The 13,217-nt window shown below is 42.8% G+C and overlaps 1 long non-coding RNA gene across 1 annotated transcript in view; it reads right to left on the reverse strand.

Annotated features, from left to right (window-relative positions):
• Positions 1-5,789: 5,789 nt before the first annotated feature.
• The window catches only part of LOC137150052 (uncharacterized), a 316,781-nt gene continuing 309,353 nt past the window's right edge, over positions 5,790-13,217 (reverse strand). The window contains exon 4 of the long non-coding RNA XR_010918883.1: positions 5,790-6,051. This is a non-coding gene — a long non-coding RNA (uncharacterized lncRNA). The remainder of the gene's footprint in view (positions 6,052-13,217) is intronic.

The following is a 13,217-nucleotide window of genomic DNA, read 5'->3' on the forward strand; positions in this document are numbered from 1 at the left end:
TTGAATTCAATTTAGTAGAGCAAAGTCATTTCTATAATATAATTTATTACTAGGACTAGTCTACGGAAGAAGTGATTCTGTGAGTAATTGTTCACAGTTAAAAACAACTCTTTCACTTAAGCTGTGTGCGCCTATTTTATGTTTTTTCCCTGAAAGCATTAAAGAATTGACTTTTGCTGGCACAAATGCTCTCAGAAAATGTTCGTTTCACAAAGGCACTTTTACCAGATAAAAATTATATTTACCCAACTAGGGAACACAATAATAGTATGTAACATGCGACCAATCACAAATACGCACACAGCTCAGATTCCAGTTATCTGAATAGCAAGCCAAAGAATAAATGAAATTCTCTCTTTCTCTTTCACACTTACAAATGAAATCAAAAGATCTCATTCTGTCTGGGCATTCTCCAAACAAAAAGGCAAAACTCAAATAAAATATTTACTCAGGGTCAGCATTTCAAAATTCAAAAATTCATCAGGAGTTGGGCATCTAATTCCCTTATCCTCTTTTAAACTCCCAGCTCTAATTTACTTTGTCGCACTTCTGAAAATCCCACCATCAGCCCTTTATACGGCTACACATATACACTCCTCAGGTGGAGGAGATACAATGATGGGTACATCAAACCCCTTTACTTGACTCCTCTGACACACTGTACCCAAAGCAGCACAATGTAAATCCCATATTCATCATTTTGTGTGGTTGTCATAGTTCATACTAAGCGTGCCACGTAAGATATCTAATGAAAGGTCATAATCGACTAAAATCCATTGTGCTGTCAAAGTCTGTGTATCATTAATGTGTATCAAGTTATAAGATTTTATTGTATAGTTGTTAACAGAAAATATGCTGCAAGTTTAAGAACTTTTTCTACCAAGGTGGAGGTCCCCACCCGGGAGGGTGTTAAGAGATTATTATCCTGTAAGGGAGTTGTAATTGTAATCAGGGTATCTACAATTCAATGATTGTTGTGCAAGCACTACATAGGGGTATTAAGCAACCTGGTGACTCAGCAGATCCCACCTGGACAAGCCTGGTCTAATGCCTAATAAGCACATGGCCAAAAGCTATAAAAGAGGAACAGGGGCGCATGCCTTGATCCTTCTCCTCCCTCACCCATGCTGAAAGCAACAGAGACACTGGAAAGACAAAGACCAGAAGACCAAGAGATTGGCCCCCAGGTCTGAGGAAAGAAACTGTGGATTGAAGAGCTGTAGGGTAAGAAACAAATGCTTAATCTAAATACTGCCTAGTGTTAAAGGTTTAGGATTTAGATTGCATGTTTATCTTGGTTTCCTTTGGTACTTATCTCTGATCTCTTATGACTACTGCTTATACTCACTTAAAATCCATCTTTATGTAGTTAATAACTTTGTTTCAGCTGAAGTGTTTGGAAAATCTCAACTCAATGAACAAGACCTGTATATTCTCTCCACACTGAGGGAAGGAGAGGCGGACTAAGTAATACATTTATACTGCTCAAGATTCTGACCAGAGAAGCACAGGACAACTTCGGGGGGCAAGGCAGGGCACTGGGGTGAACAGGCTGATACCTTTCTCTGTGGGATTTGTGAGTGGCTCTGGGAGCATTTGTACAATGTAGCTGAATATGGGGGCTTCACATGGGCTGACTGATAACAGTGCCTGGAGGGAGTTGCTGCATGTTGCTAGCAAAGCACTGTGAGGGAAAGCCCAGGCTGGAAAGTTAAGGGGGCACAGTGGTACCCCAGGCATAGGTTGCACCCCGGGGGAACCCATCACACTCCACCCCACCTCTGAAAAAGAAAACAGTCAATTGAAACAGTAAATTTACATTTCAGCTAATTGCAACTTTGACAGTGCCTCCTTAAATCAGGTATCTGTTATCTGAGCCTCACAGTGTGGCATTGTTCCAGGTCACTTGGAATTAAGAGAAGACTGTGAAACTTCCTATTAAATTCAGATCAAAAACCTGCTGTGGAATCTCTTGTTTGTCATTCCTTTCCTCCTCGATAATTCTAATGAATGGCAATCAGGAGAAGGATTTTGGAAGCTAACTTGCCTTTATCCTAAATTAATAAGATGAGGGACATTTTACTGAAGTGAAGGAACATAGCCAGCCATTTCAACATCAGCTACAAGAAGATCTGCATTAGTCTGTTGATTCAAGAACAAAAAATGCACCAAGTTTGAGGTGATGCCTTTTGTGAAACGAAGTAAAATGACTGATCCCTGCACATCTCTCAAAGATAATGAGGCCAAATCCCAGATTTACTAGCTGGGTATTTTTCCAGACCTAGTGAACACTGGTCTTAATATGTACCTCACAAATTAGAGAGAGAAGATGGAACATGTCAGCGTTCTTCTGAGCACAGTACAAAAGCAGTCTCTGGAAGCATACATGATAGGCTAGGGGTCCAGAATTCTTTGCCCAGATTGCATCTTGTATTTGTATGCCTGTTTTAACATATAAATCCATATTTTGTAATGCAGGTTAGAGCACGCGTGTGCATGCAAAGTGTAGATGCTAAGTTCTGGCCTGATATAATATATAATTTTTCTATACCAAGGAGAAACCTCAGCAAATACCTGTTAATATTTTCTCTCTCCCAGAGGAGAAAACTCTTTATTCAAATTTGGTTTCTGGGTTATCCCTTCCTTTAATCAAATCCTAGGGGTTTACATGACCACTTGACTCCTTACACAGTAGTGTGAGGAGGTGGTGGTGGATGCAAGACTTAGATACATCTCTTTGGTGCACACCGGAAGACATTTAGGTCTCTGGACTCCAGTTGTGGTACCTCTCGGAGCTGGAACTCTTTGTTTAAGCATAGAAGCAGACATTTTCCATTCCCAAAACTTGGTTTTAAGGTTTCTTTTCTACGTTTTATTCAGTTGAATAGGAGTTTTGCTTTGAGTGTTTTATGGATTGTAAAGTGCCTTAGGATACGCAGCATGATAAGCATTTGAGAATGGGCAGATTGTGTTGTATCGCTGAAGTTCTTGTCAAGCACAATTTAAGAGATTTTAATATCTTGTTATGATAATACCCTGAAAGAAGCCACAAATTGATGATAAAACAAGTTGGATAGGAAGAAAAACAAAAGCTCATTAACTTTTTTCTTTAAAGCTTTAGATCTTACTACATGTTTAAAGAAACAATGAATGCTTTGATTTTTCATTTGTTTGCAATGACCCAACATAGTTCTCTCATGATTCTTCAGCACTAGAAAGACTGTCATCCTAAACTTGAGTAAAAATAAACAGCATATTTTTTAAACTGGCTGTGTTTAAAAAATAAACAAACAAAACCCAGACAACACGGGGCACAAAGAGCTAAAGTCATTTGCCCAGGTCATAGAGAAAGTAAGTAGGAGCTGGGAATAGATCCAGATCCCTCTGCATTCCAACCCAGTGCCTTACCGACTAGAACACACTGCCTCCCTCTTCTTTGTCTGGGAAGATTTCCTAGTTGTGACACTGTACACATGTTTTGCTTTCTCTCTAGAATTATAGGTTAAGGGAACTGTGCATTCATAAAAGGAACCAGACAGAAACCCTCTTCGTACACAGAAAGAATAGAGCCCAAATAGCAGTAGTGCAAGTTTCCACCGTCATCAGTAGGATGGATTACTTTCCAAGCCCAGCTGTTTGTGGGCCTCTGTGACAAGATTTTTTCCAGTGATGGTGGTGGGTTTGTGTGACATGGACACTGCTCACTGGGAATTGAATTGAGCCTCCAACTCATTTCTTACAAGCCAGCCAGCCATTAGTTGGTAACTATTTTTGGTTGCTACCAACCTTGACAGGATGGAAAATGGTGAACTGGTTGTTAGTGCATTCTATGTCCCATCCCAATGCCCAAAGTCTTCCAACACCAGGCTTATTATTCTATCATCTGCAAATAATTCCTTTTCAGAGAAGGCTTTCCAAGCACAAATGGACTGTCAGGCACCAAATTCCCATTCAAAGTCAACTGTATTTTAGCCCCTAATTTCCATATGTTCATTTTAAAATCATTTGCTTTATTTTTAACTATCTTCTCCTGAAACAAATAGTAATAGTCAGCAAATTAGTAGTATTACACTAGCTCCTAGACAGTCCAAGCAAGATCAGAGCACCATTGTACAAGATGTTGCACAAACACATGGTAAGGCAGGCCTTGTCCCAAAGAGTTTATAATCCAAATGGACAATGCATAAAAAAGGAAGCCTTATTGTTCCCATTTTACAGATGGGGTCAAGAGGTGCACACAGATTAAGTAACATGCCCAAGGTCACAGAAGGAGTCTGTGGCAAAGCTAAGAACTGAACTCAGAACTCCTGAGGCAACTGCCCTAACCAAAAGATTAGCCTTCCTCTCTAAAGGCAAGGCCTGCTAATAATTTATAAATGACCAAGGAACATTTTGCTTCTCTAATCGTAGAATTACTGTCCATAGCTTTCTTTTTGTTACTAAAAAAGTCTTCTCATTAGAACACTCCAACCCAGACTATAAGATGCAGAAGAGATGGTAGCAAGCAGCTGATGGACTCTTAAAGGCAGCCATGAGAACAACTTTGCCTAGAAGGTGGGATTTGGTTTTTTTTCCCCCCTCAGTCTAGGCTGCATGCAGTTATCCCATCCTGCTATGTCATTTACCTTCTTACTCACCCTGCCTGAGTGATCTGAGCCCTTTCAACAATATGCAAGGATGGTCAGATTTATTTAGGCAAATCTTATGAAAGTATTTTTCCACTTGCATATACTGTTTCTGGGATTTAACTTCAAGGCTAGACATAAATCAGGTGTCCACAAAGTTCTGCTTACCAGGAATAAGGACGCTCCTGTTCTTTGCCAAAACCAAACAACAAACAAACAAAAAACCACACAACCAAGACACCACAGTGGACAGCTCAATGAGAACCTCTATTTAATGTGCAACAGCAGACAAACATTTAGAAAAAGTGTATGAAGGATGGGATATAACATACTTAGATTATGATAATGCCATATATATAGAAAGACACACATACACACACACGTATGTGTCTTTATCTGTAGTACTGTGTTCAATTCTGGTCACCCTGTCTTAAAAGAGAAAGAGAACAGAAATAAGATTTCCCAAGTAGGTGACAAAAATTAACACAGGTACAAAGATGTCTTTATAGGAAGGATGGAAAGGGTTAGTTTAGAAAGGAGATAAGATAGTGGTATACAAAGTAATGAATGGGATGGAAAATTTAATTCAGGAGCTCCTATTTATCCTTTCCCATAAAACAATAACAAGTAGATAGATAATGAAATTAAAAGTCAAAGTTAAAACTTATAAAAGGATTTTTTAAAATAGTGTATTAACCTGTGAAACTCATTGCCACAGGTATCCTTGGTATGATTCAAGAGAGGAGTAGACATTTATATAGATAACGGGACATATACAACAATTCTAGGTAGATGGGGGGGGGGGCAGGGGAGAGATGGGGGTATTTGTTTACTTGTTTTGGAAAGAATTAGAAAAAAAGTTTCCCACATGAGGAAGATCTTCCATAGCTGATTACTGCTGTGTTTCTCCCAAGCATATGGTACTGTTAGACAGGATATTGGACTAGATGAACCCCTGGTCTGATTGGTTATGGCAATTTCTGTTCTCCTACATCACCAAAATTACTGGATATTTGGATGTCATTGAAAAGGCTGGGAGGACAAAAATGTAAATTTAAAGTTAATAGGTATGTTACAAAGGTGAAATAATAAGTTTAGACTTGCTTGCACTATTAGCTACTTTTATAATCTACTTGCAACATGCATTACAATGTATCTTATTGTCTTTTAATGATCTGTAACAGAATATAAAACCAGCATTCTTGCAAAGATCCATACTATATGGGTAGGCCATACCATACAATGCGGCACAAGAAAAAGTCTTTAAAAGTAGACATGGAAAATGAAACAAGTTTCTATTTGCTATAAATGAATCTGAACATCTGCTCCATTACAAGAGCAGCAACATCCAAAACAACAGAAACAGCAGCCTCTGGTGTTAAATTTCTGCTCTCAGTCTGACTCCACATTTCCTCAGCAAGCAGCACTAAAAATACAGAAAAGATACATCAAATTGCCCTGAGGGATCCCTTGTACCATAAGTAATTTTCCATCTTAGTATATGATATCATACTATTTGTATTGGTCTTTTGTAATTCACTATGAAAGTATCATTATGTTAGCAGTTTCCATTCTGCATTAGTGAAAGTCCATCAAGATCTGAAATTCAGTATCATGGAGGACACTTGTTTTCATAGCATGCTAAGCTCACTTCACTCCCGTTAGAACTTGAGCTATTCTTTATATATGAAAAGAAATAAATTATACATCCCTCCAGCTCATTATCAAGAAAGTATGCACGCAGCAGCACATTCATGTAAAGAAGAGACAAAGCATAAAATCTCAGGAATAGATTAGCACAAAGGAAGAACAACGAGTCCTGTAGCACTTTAAAGACTAACAAATTTCTGCAGGCATAAGCTTTCGTGGGCTGCAACCCACTTCGTCAGATGCATGAAGTACAAATCAGATAGTTCTTACCCTTGGATGTATATATATACACCTCCTATCTGATTTCTGTTACATGCATCTGATGAAGTCTTTAAAGTGCTACAGGACTCTCGTTGTTTTTGCTGTATACAGACTAACATGGCTACCCCTCTGGAACTTTTCACAAAGGAAGAGTTATGCTAGTTCTAATTACGTGAATAGAACATGTCCACAGACAGATGTCATCTAGTAAGCAGGTATATGATGGAGCTGGTTTGCAGATCTGTGTACCATGACAGTATTATATGGTACATCTTGATTTGATGTCTGGCCACAGAAGAGGGAAGTTACGGTGCAGAGTTATACTGACTTGCAATAAGTTAGAGGTAGTGTACTGTATTTTCTTTGCCAAGTAGTAATGTGCAAAAGTACTCTGCTATGCAACAAGTGTGCTGTTAAAAACAAAACAAAACAAAACAATAAGTTGCACCTACCTATTGCATCTAGATGCTACAGTGACTGTTGCCCTCTGATGTAAAGAATTAAGAGCCCATTCATGCTGGAAGAAATTCTGACATTCTACAGGTGTGATCACCCCAGCCCGCTAAATTATCATGCACAATTTGTGGCAATATATTACCAGGAGGATAATGAATTGGGAAAGTTATCAAAGAGGTCAACAAAGATGCGAGAAGATCTCCGGAGTTGACTTACAAGAATTATTAGAAAATCTATATTTGCATTCATAAAGAAAAAGATGAAGGAAAATGGTCAAGTGGTTCAAATACAGGACTGGGACCAGGGACCTCTGCATCTTAGGCTCAGTTTTGATACAGAATCCCCTCTCTGGCCTCAGGCAAGTCATTTTACCTCTCTGAATCTTAGTTTCCCAGTCTGTGAAGTGGAGCTAATATATCACTACGAGTATACCAAGCATGCATCATTCTGAAGGGTATAGCGAGGGCAGGTATCAACTACTAAGTAAACATGATGACATGAACAGAAACAGCAAGTGTTAGGCTCAGGAGCCATCTTTCTGCTCAGAAGGTAATTTGTGTGTGCAACTGCATGAAGAATGACAGAAACACTCTTGAAAGGCATTACACACTGCATACCAAACGGATGGACCATACGATCTTCTTTCCAACCTTAAGTCCATAAGCAGAATGACAATGCAGAGGATGTCTTAAACAACATATTTTGAACCAAATCACACAAATGGTCCATAAATATTATCCAAGATTATTTACTTACATTTTATATATCCCCTACATCAAATAATTAGAGTATTATGTACATCTAGACAACACATTCACCACATATGGACTTTAAAAAGATCAAACAAATCAGTATGTTGACACTGTGTGGATTCAATTAGCACTTGGCAGGTTGGAATATTTCCCCCCAGTTTCAAGTTGTAAACTGTTAAATGTATTTTTAATAACCAAGAAGCTTCATTCTCAGCAGGGCACCAGGTACAAAGAAATGAACCCCAGTGAGACTCTCCAGAAAACAACATACAAAGAGTATATTCCTTTGAAATGCAGAATAAAACCATTTTTTTGAAAACCCCACTCTAACAACTCCACATATTCACAGAAGTGGAATTGGCCACAGGAAGACAGTAACACGCCTCAAATGAAATGCCATAGAGAACAGTTAGAGCTCCAATCCACTGACTCCAAAGCACATAGCAAATACTAAAGAGTTCAGATGCACAATACCCCTATGAAACTTGAGTCCCATTAACAGATGAGAGAAACTGAAGCAGAGAGGTAAAATTAATTTGCACAAGGTCACAGCAAATCAGTGGCATAGATGGGATTAGAATCCAGCTCTCCTGACTACCAGTCCTCTACCTTAACCACAAGACGATTACATGTGGAATGCAGTATTTCTGCCTTTTTCCAGCAAGCATTACTTCTCCTTCTATCTCCAAGAGTATTGTTCTCCAATAATTGTATTCTATTGCCCTACTGGTCCACAAAATCCTGACCAGTGTCTCAGCTATGCAACTATCCAGACTGCTTTTGTCCTCGGTTTTACATACACATTACCTGAAGTGTTAGACTAAAAGCAGATATTGTTCCAATACCTTGTTGGCCACAGACCCATCCTTATTCCATTACATGGGTTAGTGGTGCACTTAATCTTCATAAAATCAGTAGCAATATGCAGTGGCTGTCATGCAGCGCTGTAAATGCATAGGCACCATTTGAAGGAGGAGGAAAACTCTTAATGATTCTTATTTAGAACAAAATGTACTTAGATCTAGCAATACCACCCAATGTACAGCCACGGGCTTTAAAAACAAGACATTGAGAGAAGGATGTTTATATTTTGCAGGCATCTTTATATTGGATATGGGGATGGACACATCAAAGCTACAGTTTTCCATGCATTAATGAGTTAATTAAAAGGGAGATAGTGGTGACTTTCTATGTCCCATTTTTCAAATGACTATTATCTCTGTGTACAATGTTTATGGTAAAACAAAAGCCTGCAGCTATGAACACATATTAATTCTAATAAACTTAAAATGCAATGTGAAGATTATCTGCAATCATTCCATTTTGCTTTTAAGCCCTACGCAGAGTGGAACTCTGGAATGCAATTTCTCTTAGAGGTGGCTCTACGACAACTTCATAAACCGTAATCTTATAGCTCAATGGGTCAGTAACTGGGGTTAACTGCTCCAGCTAAAGCTACAAGTAAACACTATGCAACACCAAAAAATGAGAGAGAGAGAGACTGCAGTGATTCTAAAAATACTTTGCTATCCCTCATAATAATGTCTAAAAACAATTCCACATCAGCCTGGTATCTAACACATCCTGTATGGTACATTTTAATTAAGTAGCTGAACCTTGTTTCTAACAACAGACAGGACAGAAGAAGAGTTGCGGCCTGCCACACATGACCTGTAGTGTGAAAATTCAGATGGAGATAGGGCCCTGATCCTGTTACAATTGAAGAAAATGGCCAAGTTCAAAGTGTGCAGAAGAAAGTCCTTATGCCTCCCTTTCCCCCACACTTTCTAATATTACAGATTTAAATACACACACTTTTCCCAGGAGCCATATATAAATTACTATATTTCTGGACACATAGGGGGTGAAAAAGAAGCTAAACTGCACTTTGTTCCCCTGTCACAGTCAATCCTGAAAACAAAGTTCAATTTTTATGTATTGGAACTTTTGTCCCAAGGCTCCTAAATACTATCCTTTACCTAATTATCCCCCAAATCTTCCCACATATGTCTTCAGCAGACACCATTATCTTTATGCTAATCAAACCACTTGGTTTTATTATGGAATAGCAGATGAGGGTGGACAGCCAGACACACAGGAACAGTAGCATGATGTTATCAGCTAGGTGCTAATAAACTTATTTTATAAAGATTAAACCAACAAAGTATATGGAAAGAAAATGGAATGATGAACATAGTTACACATAGCAAGGATGGAGACCTACACAGACATGTTTGTTTCTGCACAACAGACAGTCTCAAGAGATTCCTTCAGGATCCATTCAGGCAGCATCAGATTTTGATCACTTTAATTTGGAAAAGAAGCCAATCACAACTGATGTACCAATCTAAAGTAACAATCAACTAAAAAACACTAGTTTCCAACAGCAGATATTTTCCTTCAGAAGGATGGCAAACATAACACTACCCTACCTGCCCCCTCCACCCAACTCACTGCTTGTGAGAAGTCCAGATATAACAGCCAAGGTGTCAGGGATTCCAGATGCTGAGCTGTTGATATTCTTTGGCTAGTTTCTCTGCAGATTCTCTAATTGGCGTGTTCTAGCAGAAGGACGTTAAATAAAAATGTGGGAATCAATGCATACCAAAAATAAAGGTACCCCAGATAGGAGTGTTATTTGAAAAGTACTTGATTCTCATTGCCACACAGGGTTGTAAAGTCAGGCTCTGGTACAGGATGCTTAGGGATTTTGTCCAAAGGGTACGTGCACACACTGGAGTCCAACGGACGCTCCTGCTACATAAAGTCACCTACTTCACAGCCTGTAGTTCTCGCTGCCTGCCTACAAAACCAGCCGTCTTGTGGCAAACCACCTCTGCTCTCATTAAGGATTCGAATTACTGGCCACGATTTCCACCGCAAGCCCCTCTCTTTCCCCCACGCCACCCCACCCCACATGAACTGGACACGCCGTCCTGCAGCAGAACATGTTTTTCTTCCCTAGATCCTCTCCGCCCTCTGTCTCTTCTTTTCTTTAAAACCAGCCAGCCCCGTGGAGGGGCACCGGGCAAAGGAGGATCCCCCATTCGCGGCGTGCCAACAGCTCCAGGCAGCAGACGGATCAGGAAGAAAGGTGACACTGCCTGGCGAGAGGGAGGGAGGAACCTCCCCTCTTTATTTTTGGAGACTCGCTGAATAATTCCCCAGGCGTGCACCGCACGCACACACACACACTCAAGCAACAACAAACAACAAACCACCACAACAAAAGAAGGGTTTCCCTTGACCTGGGAGAGACACCGAAAAGCAGCCAACGCGCAGCGCGGGCTGCGATCAGCACCTCGGGCGCAGACAGCTCCCAGCGCCCCCCACCCCACCCCGCCGCCGGACGGGGCTCCCTCGCACCGGGACTTGCGGTCTCGTCTCCCCCCCCCCCCCCCCGCTTGCACTCACCTCGCAGGGCAGCAGCCCAGCTGCAGAGCCCCAGCAACAGCAGCAGGTGTGCGGGACACCCTCCGCCTGCAGCCCCGCGCCCCATGTTCGCTGCACAGCGCCTTCCCCCCGCTTCGCTCCGGCCAGGGGACACGGGGGGGGGGGGGGTAATTTCCCTTCAGTCTCTCACAGCTCCAGGGCGAGCCCGGCTCTAGCCTCCCCTGGGATGGGCGGGGGGGGTGACCCGGCCGGGGCTCTGCAGCTCCAGCGGGCCGGCGAGGCGCTCAGGGGGCGCCGGCTGCCCCCAGCCCATCAGCTCCCCGGCGCCGGCCCTTCGCCGCTCGCATCCCGCATCCCGCGGCCACCAGACTAGCAGGAGCAGCTGCGAGCCAGCATCCCTAACGAGCCCCCCCCCCATCCGCTCCTCCTCCTCCGCCGCCGGCAGCCAATGAGGCACGGGCGGGGCGGGGCCTGGCGGCGGGAGGAGAACGTGGTACCCAGAGCCCGGCCCTGGCCGAGGGAGGGATGGATGGATGGATGGAGCAGGTGCACCCTGGCAGCCGGATGGGAGCGGCCGCTGCAGAACGGGCTTATTTCGCCCCTTCCGTCCCCCTGGCTTTCCGCCCTGCTCCTTCCCCCCCCCCCCCCGACTCATGGCCCAGGCTGCTGCCCTGCCTGCCGGGAGAAGCTGCCCGGGATGCGACAGCGCCCATGGCTGGCTCTCTCCCCCCCGCCCCCCATCCTCGTTCTGCTGCCTCGATTGCCTTCCCAGCTGACCTCTTGCAACCCCCCCCCCCAACCCCCCGCTCCCCGACCCCGCCTTTAGTCTTTTCTTCCAGCCATAGCTCCTCCAGATAAACCTGGCCCCAGCCCTGCTGCTGAGGGCAGCCTCCAAGCCTCATGGGGGGCTAGGGGGGCTTCTAATTTCTTTCTGGGGTTTGTTTGTTTTAAAGCCCCTCAGACACTGTCTTCCAGCGCATCACGTGTGGGCCTATGAGTGAGACCGAGCCCTAGCCCCGGTGACTGTAGGGGTAGAAGACGTGGCTGTATTTACACGGGTGTGCAAATCTGGGGTAGCGCCGCCCCCATCAGAAGTGCAAAAGTGGCAGAAATAATGTCAAGAATGAGCTCTTTAGTTTTAAACACCGACGGCAGGTCCCACCTTCCAGTGCAAATCTCAGCTCGGACCCCAGGGCACCGCCACCCTCATCCCTTAAAGCACTACCCCAGCCCGGTAAATAGGGACACAAAGATCAGGCCTGCCACCTCCATCCCTTCCCTAGCACGGAGAGATGCTGGGCAGCTTACAGCTCCTAGATTCATTTTTAAATACAGTTTCCTTGCCCACCTAACTGTTCCCAGCCACCTTTATTTTTAATTTAACTCTTAATTGTCATATGGGTGGGAGGACACAGGAAATCTGAAGTTAGTTGACGATGACACTAGTTATAGGCACCCAAAAATGGGGGCAATGGAACAAACAGGTGCTGTACTAACCCTTTAGTACTAAATTACTGTCTTCTTGTTCCTTTCTATTCCTATCAAAGCAAGCCTAATTCCTCATATACCCTTGAAGAGAAGCCCACTCAAAGCCGGTGCTGTAATAGACAGGGGCACATCAAGACCAGCCCCACTGTCTTTATGGGGAAGCTACTTTGCTGCAACACTCTGTGTCAGTGCAGAGAAAGGGTGCCTAAAATACTGCCTGTAGTGTCTTAGGGTCTCCACACTACAGCACTCCTTTTACTAGTCTACCCACCCAAGCAGATTTGCTCCAAGCCCAACTCATAATCCATTCCTGCCCATGCCACTGAGTGAACGACTGATGCTTTGCATAAAAGTTCCAAGTTTCCTGCTTGTAATGCAATTATGACAGGTGCAGACAAGAAGCACAAGTTGAAAAAAGGGCAACATCTGGTAACTTCAATCAATGCTCATGGCAGTACACATAAATGGAATATTCAATAAGAAAGATATCTGGGGGGAATGCAGCAATTTTGAAGGGAAATCCTACTTCAGTCAGACCTAGGCATAATTTAGACATCTGTGCATGCTGATATTGTACATCCATATATAGACA

The sequence above is a fragment of the Emydura macquarii genome, unplaced genomic scaffold (assembly GCF_026122565.2).
Source record: "Emydura macquarii macquarii isolate MOO-44397 ecotype Brisbane River unplaced genomic scaffold, CSIRO-AGI_Emac_v2 contig_113, whole genome shotgun sequence".
In the NCBI taxonomy this organism is placed as follows: Eukaryota; Metazoa; Chordata; order Testudines; family Chelidae; genus Emydura; species Emydura macquarii.